Source organism: Poromitra crassiceps, assembly GCF_964638095.1.
Source record: "Poromitra crassiceps genome assembly, chromosome: 11".
Taxonomy (NCBI): Eukaryota; Metazoa; Chordata; class Actinopteri; order Beryciformes; family Melamphaidae; genus Poromitra; species Poromitra crassiceps.
In genome coordinates, this window is record NC_139643.1 from 1,628,585 (window position 1) to 1,646,097 (window position 17,513).

General features: G+C 43.2%; 1 pseudogene across 1 annotated transcript in view; it reads left to right on the top strand.

Annotated features, from left to right (window-relative positions):
* Nucleotides 1-17,513, top strand: part of LOC310785569 (phosphatidylinositol 4-kinase beta-like) — a 101,283-nt pseudogene that overhangs the window by 41,483 nt on the left and 42,287 nt on the right. The window contains exons 5-7 of the transcript XR_014554073.1: nucleotides 2,603-2,885; nucleotides 6,068-6,303; nucleotides 12,716-12,852. The product of XR_014554073.1 is annotated as a phosphatidylinositol 4-kinase beta-like (transcript). The remainder of the gene's footprint in view (nucleotides 1-2,602; nucleotides 2,886-6,067; nucleotides 6,304-12,715; nucleotides 12,853-17,513) is intronic.

The following is a 17,513-nucleotide window of genomic DNA, read 5'->3' on the forward strand; positions in this document are numbered from 1 at the left end:
GCGGGGCGCAGCGTCGAACGAGATCCAGCACCCAGAGCAGCAGCCTCACCAGCATTTTCTCTGTAAGTCCTGGGGGTCAACAACTCAAACGTAATTTAGCCACCTCAAACAACGCCCACCTAAACTAATTGATATCTGTGTACATGCACGCTCTATTTTGACAATTTTCAGTGCTTTACTTTTCCGCAAAACAGCAGTTTCATTCGGCACTGCTTTTTCTCCCAACCGTACAACTACCGTATTCCCCCGCTAAAAGCCTGCACAGAGCCGCAGCACTGGATTACTCCGCAGTTATTTGGGGGTATTTTATTTCTCTCGGTTTGTTAGTGAAGACACAACAAATAGAATACACGAACGAAAATATGAGTGATTTTGATAGCGAGGATGATATGCTATTCACCTTGGTGACAAGAGGATACAATTATGAACCAGAGAGAATACAGAAGAGGAACTTTTGCAGAGAGTGAACAGGCAGAGAGATGCGCCTGCTGCCTAAATGCCTGGGTGCCCTGCAGACCTTTTTCACCATTCCCAGGATAAATTGTGGAAAACGTCCCAGACCAGAGAGGCCAGGTGACTTGTTGTCTCTAATGTAAGTCAGTGTTTTATCTCTCTTCTAAGCCTTCCTGTTTTGTAAACCGCGGCTCTGTGCTCTGTGCTGGCTTTTAGCGGAGGAATACGGTAGTTGTATGGTTGGGAGAAAAAGCAGTGCCGAATGAAACTGCTGTTTGGCGGAAAAGTAAAGCGTTGAAAATTGTCAAAATAGAGCGTGCATGTACACAGATATTGATTTGTTTAGGTGGGCGTTGTTTTAGGTGGCTAAATTACGTTTTAGTTGTTGACCCCCCGTACTTACAGAGAAAAGGCTGGTTTGGGTGCTGCTCTGAGTGCGCGGTCTCGTTCCACAATGCGCCCAGCCTCCTGAACACTGTACCTAATTAAGTTAGTGTATCGAACTAGCGGATAGGACCCCACTTCAAACAAACCAAACTATCCCTTTAACACGTTCACTGCCGTGGACGAGTTAACTCGTCAAGCAGAAACCAACGCTTGACTGCCGTGGACGGTTTAACTCGTCAAAAAAAAAAAAAAATTGACGGTGGGACGTGGATCCAAGCCCCCTACGTCTCCTATAAAAATATGGGAGCCACTGAACGTGTACAACCCATTCCACCGACCCACTAAGTGGCGACAGTGCTCTCCAGACGAGAGAAAGCCAAGAAAAAACAGCAGCGTGAGGAAGCCATTCTCATGAAAATGGATTGGCGAAAACGCTTTCACTTTCGCGCTGGGAGCTGGCGGTGGGGGATTGCAAATTTGCATCATAAATTATGGGTGCAACACACTTTGAAACACCAGCAGAAAGCCCAGAATCGCACGCAGCTTCATCAAAGCTCACAACCGAAAACCCAGAAACGAACGAGCCCGATTTTACAGTCTAATCCAGACTCGCCCGACGAGCGGCCGCGCCAGCAGCAGCAGCACAGACAGACAGGCAGCAGAAACTCGCCTGTGACAAACACTGCAAAGCCACCAGAGACACACCTACGGAGGGAGGAGTTTGAAGGAGAGGGGGGTGCGGGTGCTGTTATGGAGGAAATTGTTCAGAACGATATTGTTTAGATGTCTGATGTCTCACTGATGCCAAAAATAAATGGTTAAAGTGACTGTTCTGCCTGTTCTATCGAATCACACACGCACACACACACACAAACACAATACAGTATACACACTTGCCCAAGGGCACCCATAATCACAGGCACGTGAGGTGGTTCTAAAAATCCATTTATCTCAAAACTCTCTGAAAATCTCTGAAACCATGCTGTATTCAACTGCTAATGCCTACATAACTACTAACTCTACAAACTAACTCTTTTAGACAGAGAAAGCACACATTCTATTAGTTCTTTTGAGATATTTTGTGTTCACAAAATCCTAGCAGAAAATAATCCTCGGCTCTTGAAAGATGAGCCAGAATCCTCAAAAAAAACCTTGGCAGAAGCTACCTACAGTAAAAAAAAAAAAAACTGTTGGCAGTGAATGTGTTAATATGGGCATAAACACGCCTATCGGGGTTTGCGCTGAGATGACGTGAAATGCAGCGGGCCGACACGCCCACAATTAGGGCTTTGCGCGGCGCTATTCCAGCGCAAAACGGGCGCTAACGCAAAATTACCGCCGTTGGGAAGATGGGGCCCCTAAAAGTCTACACTGTCCTCCACCAGATAATCTTCTTTTCTTTTTAGTTTTAAATGTAGTGTAATATTATCATGCGATTTAGATTTTTCTTTTTTTACAAATGTATTGCTTAATTCTATTGATATACTGATGTGTGTGTTTCTATAGTGTTATGGATACTGATATACTGATGTAATTCTATTGTTATGAATACGGTTTTATAATTATGCTCAGAATTTTGTGCCACCATCTTTTCCCGCCCAGGGACTACAGATGCAAATTAGCTGCTAGCTATTTCTGGTGCAATATATTTATTGTGCATTGTCCCTGTCAAATAAACAATAAAGATAAAGAAAGATAATCGATTATCAAAATAGTTGTTGATACATTTTCTGACAATTGACTAATCGATTAATCGTTGCAGCTCTATACACAGGCAAGACCCAGCCGCCGCGGTGCCGCGCCCGGACTCAGTGCCGTCGTCAGCATCGAAACAGTCGTGGCTGCTGCGCCTGTTCGAGTCCAAGCTGTTTGACGTTTCCATGGCGATCTCTTATCTGTACAAGTCCAAGGAGCCCGGGGTGCAGGCCTACATCGGCAACCGGCTGTTCAGCTTCCCCGACAGCAAGGTGGACTTCCACCTGCCCCAGCTGCTCAACCTGTATGTCCACATGGACGAGGTTGGCGACGCCATCAGACCCTACCTGGTGAGTACAGGGCCTTAAAGCCCCACCCCCCATCACACCCTACCTGGTGAGTACAGGGCCTTAAAGCCCCACCCCCATCACACCCTACCTGGAGGCCTTAACCCCCCCCCCCCCCCCCCCTCATCACACCCTACCTGGTGAGTACAGGCCTTAACCACCCCCACCCCCCAATCACACCCTACCTGGTGAGTACAGGCCTTAACCCCCCCCCCCTTCATCACACCCTACCTGGTGAGTACAGGCCTTAAACCCCCATCACACCCTTCCTGGTGAGTACAGGCCTTAACCCGCCCCCCCCCAATAACACCCTACCTGGTGAGTACAGGCCTTAACCCCCATCACACCCTACCTGGTGAGTACAGGCCTTAACCCCCATCACACCCTACCTGGTGAGTACAGGCCTTAACCCCCGCACCCCACCCCATCACACCATACCTGGTGAGTCTAGGGCTGTTGAAACACATTTCTGTATTTGATTATTATTCGATTCGCATAAATATTAATAAACCTCGAATATTGTTTTTTTTTTTAAACAAATCAACTGCATCAACTCAACTCACGCAAGTGATGGATCAGGCAGAGGCAAAAGCAGTCAAATAGCTAGTCATTCTTCATACAATAGATATTTCGGTAACACTTTCTATGAAGCCCATGTCTATAACGCATTATAAGCATACTTATGCCTTATAATGCGCTTATAATGCTGTATAACTATAGTTATAAGTACTCGTAACTATTCATAATGCTTTATAACTATCATCATAACACATTATAAATCTTATATTATTATTATCTCATCTTATAATCACATATAAAGTCAAGTGTTATAATGCATTATAACTGCAGGTCATTCATGGATATTTTTTTTCACATGGATCGTAATGCATTATAATCCCCATAGTTGTAATACATTATAATCAGATTATAAGGCATTATAATCATCATTATAATGCATTATAACTACCACTACAGATGACCACTACAGATGATTTTATGATTTTTATGAGTTGTGTATGTTATTTTAATGTGTCTGTGTCCTCATGTACTGTGCTGTACAACAGATTGCCTCCTTGGAGGACATTAAAGTTTTCTACTAATACTACTACTTATAATAAATTCCCTTACTTCTTATGAGTGACTTTTTGATCAAACAATTTAGTTTTATTTGCATTATTATTGTTACAAATGGTTAAATGTTGAAAGTTGGGGGGAGATTTAAGCAGTCACTTGTTGATCAAAGATTTATTTATTATTATTATTATTATTATTATTATTATTATTATTATTATTATTATTGTCACTTAACTCATTCATGGCCAGTTTAGGACTGCCAATATTTAGCTCAGGCCAAAGATTTTCATAATTGTTGGTCATCTTTCAAGACCCACAGTAAATTATCTATTAGCACCAAAGTGATTTGCAATACCTCAAAATGAAGATGTACGTCTCTGGGTTCACCAGAAAAAAAAGGGAGCTTTTAGCATGTTCTGTACTCTACTTATAGCCATTTATATACACCCTGTTTTCACCAAAAAGGTCTCTCTGAGAAGAGAAATTGGAGAAAAAGGCATTTTTGTAAAGGACACAATCTCAGGCAGAACTCGCTCTCAATTCTTTTATTTTGAACTGTATTGACATCAGACATGTAAATATTATTCGTTATGACACAAATGACAATATATATATATATATATATATATATATATATATATATATATATATATATATACATGAAGTGCTTTTTTTTACATTCAACAATACAGTTTACTCAGTGTGAGTGAGTGTGAATGTGTGTGTGTGCGCGGGGCCCATGTGTGTCTCTTTACATTACATTAGTGGAATCAACTGTGGAACATCATCTACACAGATACACCCTTGCAGCAGTAGAGTAACATCAACACACACACACACACACACACACACACACACACACACACACATACACACACAGAGAGAGAGAGTTCTGTACACAGCTGCTGCTGGATCGCACCTCCTTCCCAGGGAACACTATTGATCTCCCCACAAATTAGCATAGGAGGAGAACACCAAACTGGTCTGAGATCAGCGTCTATTATTTCCTCCTCCTCCATTTCAAAACAACAGCTGCGTAGTTGTTTGTTCACGTGTTGTCGGCTTGTCTTTGAGGCCAGGGACCTGATACCATGTCACAGGCTGGGGAAGTCTTTGAACTACGCTAAGCTCTAATAAAAACAAAAACACGTCAAACACGTATTTGGCTGGGAGGCACATTCCTGATAAGACGTTAAAGACGTACTGTATATGGCCAGGAATGAGTTAACAGCCACTGCTGGTTTTGAAGGCGGGTTGAAATTGAATGAGTGACAGGTTGTAGCACCGATGAGAGAGCAAATGGGCTGCGCCTCCCGTGTTGTCTGATCGCAAAGTCGTTACTGATTGGAGAGGACTGAAGCCATCACTAGCATATGACTGGCCAAGTGAACGGTTCCCTCCCATAACCAGCCCTCTGAGGGAAAGTGTCCCAGACCCAGAGAGAGCTCTGCAGCATGCAGTAACGTAGTGTATCAGCGTAAGAACTCTCATGGGTCGAGACTAGCCAGGATAGAACGGAAAACTCACATTCCAACTTTCAAAATAAAAGTACCATTGCAACTTTTTTTTTTGGTGTGATCCGCAATACCACAAGTTCCAAAAAGGAAATAAAGAAAACATTTGCATAGAAACCTGTTTGAAATTAACATAATGTTGTGCCTTAAAAAAGTAAATTTTAACCCGCAGTGAGTGATGCAGTAATGAGTAATACATTGGCACTTTTATTTTGAAAATAAAATCGTCTAGCTTCCATTTAGGCTACTGGGTTGAGTTGGGCTCAGTATGAAAAATTATCAGTGAAGAAAACATCGCCTTGCCCACAGATGGATGTGAGAGTTTAATCTTCTCATGCAATCTATCTCATGTAGCTTAATATCTATCTTGTCGAGAGCAGTTAGGGGTTCAGTGTTTTGCTCAAGGACACTTCGGTAAACTACCGGGAGGAGCCAGCCTCGAACCAGGAACCTTCCAATTCCCAGGCGACAGCTCTACCTCCTGAGCTAATGCCGCCCATTCTGATTCTCCCTCTCTCGCTCTCTCCCTCTCTCTCTCTCTTCCCTCTGTCTCCCTCTCTCTGTCTCTCTCCATCTCTCTGTCCCTCTCTCTCTCAGATCCATCGTTGTAGGGGCAGCATAACGTTCTCTCTGCAGACGGCATGGCTTTTGGGAGCGTACTCTTCAGACATGCACATCTCCACCCAGCGTCACTCCCGAGGCGCCAAGCTTCGCAAGCTCATCCTATCAGATGAACTCAAACCAGGCTCCACCCCCCGGCCCTCCTCCACGTGCACCTCCCCCGCCTCCAGCCCCGCCCTCTCCTCTCGCCCCCAGCACCACCGCCACAGGAGGTACTGTAATTATTGTATTGTATTGTATGTATAGAGTACCACAAGGATGACACATTTTTGTAGGGAGGGAAAGGGCAGTCTCTGTGAAGTGGTGGAAGCATGTGTGGCCTGTAGGGGTTAATGGTGGACAATGAAGTGAAAGGTGTGTTCTCATATCATGTGTTTGTGTAGTAGTTTTTTCATGCTAATCTATGATTGGCCAAAACACTTAAAATCCACAACAGGGGAGCCCCCCCCCCCCCCCCCCCCCTACGATCAACAACCAACCAGAATACTGACATTGTGTTCATCCAATGATAGTTACAAAATGTCATCTTCAACTCAACGCTAGAATGGATCAACTGGAGGTACATGAGGAGTGATGATTGGCTAGTTTTGAGGCATGGGGAGTGATGATTGGTTAGGGTTCCTCCGGCTGACTCACCAAGTCCAGAAATATTAAACGAATATTAAATCCTCGTGCTGATATTAAGCACATGAAAAGAACTGCATGGTATACAGTATGTTTCTCCTCCTTTGATCGAAACGTTAATAATAAACTGACCGGGAGCATAATCCTTGTGCGGACATTATTTTCTCGTGTTTCTCAAGTAGTTGATTTGTCCTGCACCTGCTTATTGAGAGCTTATATGCTAAAATTCAGTATATACTATATATATATATACTTTGTGAGAAATTTCATGCTTCTTTGAAAAAGTGCACATTTTTCTTTAGACCCGGGAAAATGGCGACCATGTTGGATTTGAGATCAAATCTGACTTCCCTCCACATCTGAAAATAAACCTTATGGTATTCACCAACTATGTGAGAATTGTCATGCTTTTCTCAAAAAGTGCACAATTATTGTGTTTATCCGCTCTACTACATTGACTTTTAGAAAGTGCAGAGACCTCTGCGTTGCGCTACAAAAATCCTTCATCCCTGCGGTACTCCATTACTATTTCCATTTCAGAATCAGAATCAGAATCACTTTTATTGCCACAGTATGCAAGTTACATACGAGGAATTTGTCTTAGTGTCTGTATGCAGCGTAGTGGTCACATCAATATACAGAGATAAGAAGTAGGAAGATAACTAAAGACAATCACAAAGTTGCAAGTGCAATCAAATCGAGTAAATATATACAATGTGTACATGAGTGGTGAAGTGTTCTGTCGATGATAAATATGAATTTATGTTGAATTTACATGAGATTTACAGACTGAGTTAAATAGACGTTAAATAGGCAGTGGATTTACATGAATTTACAGTCGGAGTTAAATACGAGTTTACATTGAATGTACATGAAATTTACAGGCTAAATGAAATAGGCATTAAATGTGCAGGGAATTTACATGAATTTACAGTCCCAGTTAAACAGGCATTAAATTAGATATGAGTTCCAGTTTTATGGGGGGGTGGAATTCAGTTGAGTTTAGGAGGAGGTAGTGAGTTTGTGTGTGTGTGTGTGTGTGTGGGGGGGGGGGGGGTTGTTGGTGGTGAGGTCCTTGGCGGAAGGGGTTTCCGGGCCTTGTTGGTGAGGCCGATGGCGGCTGGGAAGAAGCTGGTCTTGTGGCGGGTGGTTCTGGTCTTGGCAGACCTCATTCTCTTGCCGTGGGGGAGTGTCTTAAAGAGTTTGTGGCCAGGGTGGGAGGGGTCAGCCATGATCTTGCGAGACCGCTTCAGTGTCCTGGCTGCATGCAGGTCCTGGATGGATGGCAGGTTGCATCCGATTATCTTCTCAGCGCAGTGGATGATGCGCTGAAGTCTGTTAGTGTCTTTGAGAGTGGCAGAAGCATACCAGACGGTGATGGAGGAGGTGAGGATGGACTCAACGATGGAGGTGTTTTTTTATTTTTTTATTTATATATTTGCAGATTGCTGCTGTACAACTTTCCCTGACTGCACTTTCTACTAGTTTACCTCATTTTATTATGCCTCCGCCGGCGATAGCCAGGCCGGAGGCATTATGGATCCGGGTTGTCCGTCCGTACGTACGTACGGCTGTCCGTACGTACGTACGGCTGTCCGTACGGCTGTCCGTCCGTCCGTACGATGTTTGTTAACGCGATATCTGAGGAACGCCTGGACGGAATTTCATCAAATTTGCCTCAAACATCGACTTAGACTCAAGGATGATCTGATTAGATTTTGGTGGTCAAAGGTCAAAGGTCAAGGTCACTGTGACCTCTCGAACGCCATTTTCAAGCTTGTTAACGCGATATCTGAGGAACGCCTGGACGGAATTTCATCAAATTTGCCTCAAACATCGACTTAGACTCAAGGATGATCTGATTAGATTTTGGTGGTCAAAGGTCAAAGGTCAAGGTCACTTTGACCTCTCGAACGCCATTTTCAAGCTTGTTAACGCGATATCTGAGGAACGCCTGGACGGAATTTCATCAAATTTGCCTCAAACATCGACTTAGACTCAAGGATGATCTGATTAGATTTTGGTGGTCAAAGGTCAAAGGTCAAGGTCACTGTGACCTCTCGAACGCCATTTTCAAGCTTGTTAACGCGATATCTCAGGAATGCCTTGACGGAATTTAATCAAACTTGTCTCAAACATCGACTTGGAGTCAAGGATGAACTGATTAGATTTTGGTGGTCAAAGGTCAAAGGTCAAGGTGAGCTCTCCAACGCCATTTTCAAGCTTGTTAACGCGATATCTCAGGAATGCCTTGACGGAATTTAATCAAACTTGTCTCAAACATCGACTTGGACTCAAGGATGAACTGATTACATTTTGGTGGTCAAAGTTCAAGGTCACTGTGACCTCACACACCCAATTTCCAAGCTCTGTAACGCAACATCACAGGAGCGCCTTGACGGAATCTCTTCCAATTTGCCTCAAATGGCGATTTGGACTCCAGAATGAACTAATGGCGGAGGCATAAGTCCGCGTTGCGGTCGTTCTAGTTCCTATTGTATTTGAGGGATCAGCCGATCAGCATTTTGGTGAACAAACTGCTTCAAAATAATTCCTGGTAGAAACAGAGTGAGGAGCCGCCATGACAGTCTTATCGCATAGATAAAAGCGTTATTTTAGAGCCACAATATATCAACAACTAGGCAACAGATATCAAAGCTGGTGGGCTTTATGGTAAGAACATGACAGTTATTATATCAAACTGGTCATTCAGTGGCATTTCATTGCCACACAACTAACGTTAGCTAACAGCTAGCTATCTTCCAGCTCCCAGTGCGGGTGCATGTATTTACATAGAGAGGCAAAGTGGAACATCACTTCCTGCTTCAGCACTGTACCAGAGATTTTCGTCCGCCATTTATTTTCCCATAGACATTTCGTAAAATGCGTATAAAATAGTTGTACTTCGTTGAAACAAACAGTTCAGCTAACGCTATAATCGGGAGAGACCATAGAACATTTCACTCGGACCAAAGCTTAAAAAAAAATCAAAAAAATATTTTCTTTAAACCCGCATTTTATTTTATGCTTTGGTCCCAGTGAGATGTTATGCGATCTCTCCTGTTTCTAAATATATCTGTACCGTTTGGTTTGAACCAGTAAAACTATTTTTATATGCATTTTACGAAATGTGTATGGGAAAATAAATGGTGGATGAAAATCTCTGGTACAGTGCTGAAGCAGGAAGTAGGCGGTCACTTTGCCTCATATGCATGTACAGGGACCAGGTGGATTTGCGCGAACACCCCGCAGAGACACCCGGAAGTCAGGTGTTTGTTGTCGTCATGACGTCACTCTGATTCCTCGTATTGTGTTTTTTTGTTCACTTTTGCCTTATATACATACATCTGAGTATATACAGTATGTATTAGAGGTCGACCGATTAATTGGATTGGCCGATTAATCTGCGATGTTGGCTCCGATAGCGGCCGATGCCTGCGCAGCACATCACCGTTCTGCATGGAGGCTCCAAACATGAAGACAGCCTTATTAGTAAACTGTGAGCAAGATAAGGTTGTTGTTTATCGTATGGCAGTATTAATGCATTAGACTGAAGAGGAAAACTGCTGCTTTACCGAACGCAGGCAGCCATGCTGTCTCTGTTTTGCTAGCGCCAGCATGCTGGTGCGGTGGGAGGGGACGGAGAGGGCAGTTTACGTTATGGTACTGTAGACACTTTTAATTACGTTTTTCAATGTAGACTACATCAGATAATTTTATGTTTTCAGAAAGCAGTTCGCTCAATGGAAAAGCCCTCAATGCAATGCATTCGATTCAACTAAAACTTGTGATCTGCCAGGAAATAGTGAGATCAGTAGCCCCGTAGGAAAACCCATTCAACTTTTACTTTACTTACCAACTGGTTTTCCCTTCCAAATAATCCAGCGACGTAACGTAACTACCGTATTCATTCACGCAAAGAAGAAGCACTAGGAATATGCACGAACGGTAAAAGTGAAAACACAATGGGACGTGCAGTAACGTCGCTCATTATATAGCATCCATTGATGTAATCCATTAAATCATCCTGTTCTGTCATGAAGGCTATAATCCACCAAATCACACGATGTTCTGTCATCAAGTCTTTAATCCACCGTCACACTTCAGGACATTCTCTTATTAATCCATTCCAAAACAACAAAACAAGAGTTTGTGAAAAGTTGTCACTGTAACCAAAGACCTTTTATTGCAAAGATGCAACGGGTTGTTTCACTGCAACCTCAGCAGACAGCCAATCCGCCATTTTGGAGAGACTAGGCCAGGGGTGGCCAAACTTTTTTGGTTGTGGGCCGCATACAGAAAAATATAAGGAGTCGCGGGCCAAACAATATTAAGCACGGCAGTTTTCGCGGCAAAAAAATTGGACCAGAAAACCCTTGTGCCATCAAAATTTGAATTTCTACCTAAATAAATATGACACATAGTTTATTGATGTGCTCACCTATTACAATGGGTATTTTTGTATGTTTTCAAATTTTATTTTCCTGCGCGAACAGGTTAAGACAGAGATAATTTAACATAACATTAGTATTAAATATTAATTCAGTATTAAAAATGTTTAAAAATAAATAGACCCGGTCAGGGTACTCAAGTATAACCCATTTTCAATGGTTTTAAATTGAAAAAACAAAATGGGGGGAATCCGTTTTTTTGTTTTTGTTTTTCCGTTTCTTTTTCTTTATTTTTTTGTTTTTCCGTTTTTTTCCCGTTTTAGTTTTTTCGTTTTCGTATTCCGTTTTAAACTTTAAAACATAAAAACGGAAAAACGTTTTTTTTTTTTTTTTTCTTTTTTGCTAAATTCATGGCGGGCCACTTAAAACGGGCAGCGGGCCGCAGTTGGCCCACGGGCCGTAGTTTGGCCACCCCTGGACTAGGCTATGCTTCTGCCCGAGCAAGGAGGTGTTTTTCAGGCCAAAATGGCCGCTATTTCCAATAAGGCTCTTTTCGCTCTTGCCTTCTCAATCGTCTTTGCTGTTACTGCACGCTGCTGGTTTGTTTTTCTCCCCCAGTAACCCCACGTGATTGATGTTGACTGATAAATTCAATTAGGAAGCTTCTGTGATGACAATGATTGAATTAGGGCGGCTGTAGCTCAGGAGGTAGAGCGGGTCGTCCACTAATCGCTTTGGATAAAAGAGGTCGGTGGTTCGATTCCCGGCTCCTCCAGTCTGCATGTCGAAGTGTCCTTGGGCAAGATACTGAACCCCAAATTGCTTCCGTTGGTGTGCCAGCACCCTGCGTGGTAGCCTGCCGCCATCGGTGTATGAATGGGTGAATGTACCTACTGACTGTAAAGCGCTTTGGATAAAAGCGCAGACCATTTACCATTTACCATTTACAATGATAATTTGTCCCACGTGATTGATGTTGACTGATAAATTCAATGAGGAAGCTTCTGTGATGACAATGATAATTTGTCAACTTTATCTGATAGGGTTTTATTTGAACAACAATCTTAAGAAAACAACTCCACTATCATTGTCCCCCATATTAAAGTTCAGTTCCAGATTTATTGGATAGTTTGATTTTGATATTGATATTCCGTTTAGAGTACAGAAAATGTATATATTTATTTTATTTAGGTATTTATTTCTTTGAGTTTGATCCAGATTCCAGATTTAAGTATTTTGAATGATGTTCATTTCAACAGTGTTGTTTCTAATAAACAAAAAAGATTGTTTATTTACAACTGTGTCGATTCCCTCCACCCCCCCGGGGGTATGATATCGGCCTATTAATCGGCTATCGGCTTTTTTCTGCTCCAAACTATCGTTATTATATCGGTATCGGTCTTTTTCACTATCAGTCGACCTCTAATATGTATCACTGTTTTGAGATTATGTACCTACTGATGCCTTGTAATGGACTAATGGAGACCTTGCATATGTATTTCACACATATGCACTTGTTTATGCACTTGCAGAGTGACAATAAATATCTTGAACCTTGAATCTTGAAGGCATGACAGCAGTGGCGTGGAGGCTCCACCCCCCTGTTTAGCTCCGCCTCCGGATGCCTCGCCCTCCTGGAGGACCCATCAGCGCTCCAAGTCGGACGCCACCACAGCCAGCGGGGGGCCAGGCGCTGCGCTCCGACGCACGGGGAGCAACCCCAAGGTGGAGGTCGGCCATGAGGAGGTGAGATACTCTTACAGTGTTTCCCACACACAGGTATATTATCTGTAACCCCCCCCCTCCTTTTTTTATTGGAATTAGCTCAAATGCTAACATTCGACAGTATGTAGTTTTGCTAGCCAGCCTCTCTTCCTTTCCGTCAGAGAGTCTGGCGTCGCAGGTTTCCATTGTGGGATTGCGAAAAAAATGCTCTGTTTGGGTTAACCAATCAGCCTCGTCTTGGGCGGTGCTTAGCGTTAGTGCCCTTGGAAAATAGTTTCGGGGTGGAACTTGTGCCGAGCAGGCCTTCTTTATTGCACAATCCAAATTTTCTTCAAAACTTGCCATTTTCAGCGTGTAGCAACGAGTTAGCCTGTAGGTTTCTGTCGTTAGCTTTCTACGCTAGCTAGTTAGCGTTCAGCGGGAGCATTACAGCGACGCACATGGGAGCGGAAGCCGCTCGGATTGACATGGTCGGAGCCAATGAACAGAGCTTGCAAGCGGGGGAGCGGATATCCTGCTGCCACCGAAACAGCCGCTCGAATGGGAGAGCAGCTTTAGAGCAGGGGCGGGCTGATCCCTGTTGCCTGTTTCCACAGCGCCAGACTCTCTGACAGAAAGGAAGAGAGGCTGGCTAGCGAGACTAGACAGTATGTGGATGGAGAATAGTAACGCCATATTCCGAGGCGTAGTCTGTAGAAAAAGTAGTTAAGTTAAAGTAAAAATAAAAACACAGATTTGGGTTGTCTAACCTAGCATGTTAGTGGATTATTATTCAAGCTTCTAGTCAGGTTGTGTCCATTTGGTAGTTTATACATCCAGAAATGTGCGCCTTGGGAGTCTCGCTCTCCAGCTCTACTTCTTCCTGGATTGAGGGCAGACTCGAAGTTACAGTGACTCACTAGCGCCTCTTGAGGTACAGATAACGTCAAAATTATATCGCAAGATCCTACTGACAATTGTAGTTCATTTTGATTGTTTTAAACTTAAAGGTCCCATCTTGTGTAAAACAAGATTTCCTTGCTTCTGTGATTATAAAGGACTTGGGCGTGCTATATAAACATCATGGAAGTCTCAAAACACATGGTCCCCACCCATGTAAGGAAAAAGTGCCTCCAAACGAGCTGTTTGACTTGACAAGTAACACTAATATACACAATAGAACACTTTGGTCAGCCCCAAGCTGCTGTTTCCATGTTTTATGCACCTCAAATATTATTTACATACAAGTTAAAGCGAAACATATGTTTTGTAAGCATTTTGATTTTGTAAGCCACTCGCAGTATTTCAACAATCAGGTTAATCTCCTGTGAAACAATGTGTTAATGTGAAACATGTTTTCTGATGACCATTTTCAAAAATGGCCGCCAGCCGTTACTGGCCTCTACACTTTGGTCAGCCCCAAGCTGCCGTTTCCATGTTTTAGGACCACAAATATTATTTACATAGAAGTTCAAGTGAAACATGTTTTATTAAAACGTACAGCAATACTAAACTGGTGAGATTGTCTCTACATGTGATACCTGGAGTAAACCGTAGCAGTATAGCGAGTTCAGGTACGGATTGAAAAAACTGAACTGAAGCCATTAACTATGCTACTTAAGTTACTTGAAAATAATATTGTAATTGCTCTATACTATTTGAACCATTCTTTGAACACATATTGATCATCTTTATCTTTACCATGGCAAGACACTTGCCATGGACATGGCACTTTAATGTTTGAGAGATCTTGCAGTCAGCTAGCCATTCTCCCTCACAGAAGCAGAGGCCTGTGCACTGAAGTGCAGCCTTCTTGCACTTGCAACGCTTTCTGCAACCACTCTTGCAGCCACAAGATTTTGATGCTATGCAATGCCCCAATGTCCAGATGTCTTCTACATATATTAAGCTATTTCTGTGCCAAATTTGGCACTTTTATCACAAAATGAACAATAGCCGCACGAATAGGCCTATAATGTGCACACATAATATAATGAAATTACCAATTACTTTGTAAAAGTCCATATAATTTTGAATGACTATTTTTATTTGGTTCTCAGGCTTAATAGGATCTATTTCTTATGTCTGGTATTGCATGTGGGTCCAATGGGATAGGAAATATTGACAAATTGATGGTGGCCATTTTGAAAAATGTCTGCCACAGCCAAATTTGCGATGCCCATAATATCCAGTTTTGTTCAGAATATATATCTGAACACATCTGCAAAATTTGGTGCTTTTATCACAAAATGAACTATTAGTCTCATATATTGAGCTATGTATATTCTTTATCTAAGTCTATAGCAGTGATCCTCAACTTGCGGCCCGGGGGCCAGATGTGGCCCGCGGCAGGGTGCAGAGTGGCCCCGCGACCATTTTCTAATAATTTCATGTTAGTTTTCATTGTGAATTAGAATCTAATTCACAATAAAAACTAACGTGAAATAAAGTTTGACTGAGCTCCAGCTAAATTGTCAAATACCGCCATCTGCTCGCTACCCAGGCACATGCATGTACTTAACCTAACTAACTTATCCTAACTAACTATCCGGTGTGCACAACATTGTCAGACTAAACTCCAGCTGACACCCCAAAAACCTACAATCCGCTACAGAAAAAATTATATTGTTTGTTTATTAACACGTTCACTGCCATTGACGAGATATCTCGGCTTACAAAATCCAACGGTTGACTGCCAATGACGAGATATCTCGTCTTAAAAAAAAAAAAAAAAAATGTTGACGGTGGGACGTGGATCAACGCCCCCCACGTCTCCTATAAAATTATTGGAGCCACCGAACGTGTACAACCCATTCCACCGACCCACTAAGTGGCGACAGTGCTCTCCAAACTAGAAAAAGCAGACCCAAAACTGCAGGGGAACGCGCGATGAAACCATTCTCATACTGTAGAATGGATTGGCGAAAACGCTTTCGCTTTCGCGCTGATTGCTGGCGGTGAGGGATTGCAAATTTGCATAATAGATTACGGGTGGAACACACTTTGAAACACGCAGCATAAATAAGACCAGAATCGCAAAAGCTTCATCAAAGCTCTCAACCGAAACCGCAAGAAACGAGCGAGCCCATCCAGACTTGCCCAGCGGCCGCCAGCAGACAGGCACAGCAGCAGCAGCAACAGAAACGAGCTTGTGACACGCCCGCTGCAGCCAAGAAGACACACACGGAGGGAGGAGTTTGAAGGAGAGGGGTGTTTCCTGCTGTTATGGAGGAAATTACTGTTCAAAACTATTGTTTAGATGTCTGACGTCTTACTGATGCCAAAAATGAATGGTTAAAGTGACTGTTCTATCGAATTTCACAAAAAGCTATTTATCTCAGCTTAAATTTTCAGACGCTGAAACCATGCTGTATTCAAGTGCTAATGCCTACATAACTACTAACTCTACAAACTAACTCTTTTAGACAGAGAAAGCACACATTCTATTAGTTCTTTTGAGATATTTTGTGTTCACAAAATCTTAGCAGAAAAGAATCCTCAGGTCTTGAAAGATGAGCCAGAATCCCCAAAAAAAACCTCTGGCAGAAGCTACCTACAGGAAAAAAAACGGCTGGCAGTGAATGTGTTAACTGGCCCCTGACCTCCTATCATTTCACGAAAGTGGCCCCTGGGCAAATAGTAGAGCGGATAAGCACAATAATCGTGCACTTTTTGACAAAAACGTGAAATTTCACACATAGTTAGGGAATAACATAAGATTTATTTTAAAGTCCCTGGAAAGCCGAAATATTTTTTTATTATTTAGCATTTTGAGTTCATCACATCACAGGAACCTATGTTAACTCATTCATGGCCAAAGACGTCTTTGACGTGTTATCAGGAATAGCCCTCCCAGCCAATGACTTGTTTGACGTGTTTTTGTTTTTATTAGTACAGCGCGTAGTTCAAAGACTTCCCCAGCCTGTGACATGTTATCAGGTCCCTGGCATCTAATGGCTCAATTCCACCACATTTTACAGCCCTGCACAGCCCGTCACCACTCGGCTCTACTTGCTTCAACCCGATGGACGTTCTGCTTCGACCGCCCTTCATCTGCCCCCGCCCACACCTGGTCATCATAGCGACCGCATATCTGCCCTCCACCCATGTTCTGAAATAGGCTATAACATAACGTTACAATTAAATCCATACACAGAACTTTTAAACTGTTTATGAAATACTGGTGCCTCTAAATGACCTACAGTGTGTGTGTGTGTGTGTGTGTGTGTGTGTGTGTGTGTGTGTGTGTGTGTGTGTGTGTGTGTGTGTGTGTGTGTGTGTGTGTGTGTGTGTGAGAGTGTGTGAGAGAGAGAGAGAGAGAGCAGTGCATGACCACAGTCCTTGATCCTGGCCTGAGCAGCCAGCTCATAGCATCACAGCATGTTGGGCGGGTGTTACAGTGTACATGGGCAAAAGTGACAATCGACCAGGAGAATGGATATCACTTTGTTGTTAGTCAAAACTCACAAGCGCTGCTAAAGGGGCGGGCGCGAGGGACGGGGTTTGCGCTAGAGTGAAGCCTCTACCCCCGCGGCCTCTCACCAGGCAAAACCGCGGCTTCACCAAGCGCCTGCGGCCTAGCGGAGCCGACGCAGCACTAACTACACAAGCGCTTCAGAGCAGCGGACTTTTGGACAATTGAAACCACCGCGCCGATTTTATTTCACCAGAGGCGAAGGCAGCAAAACAAAAGACTGATGGAA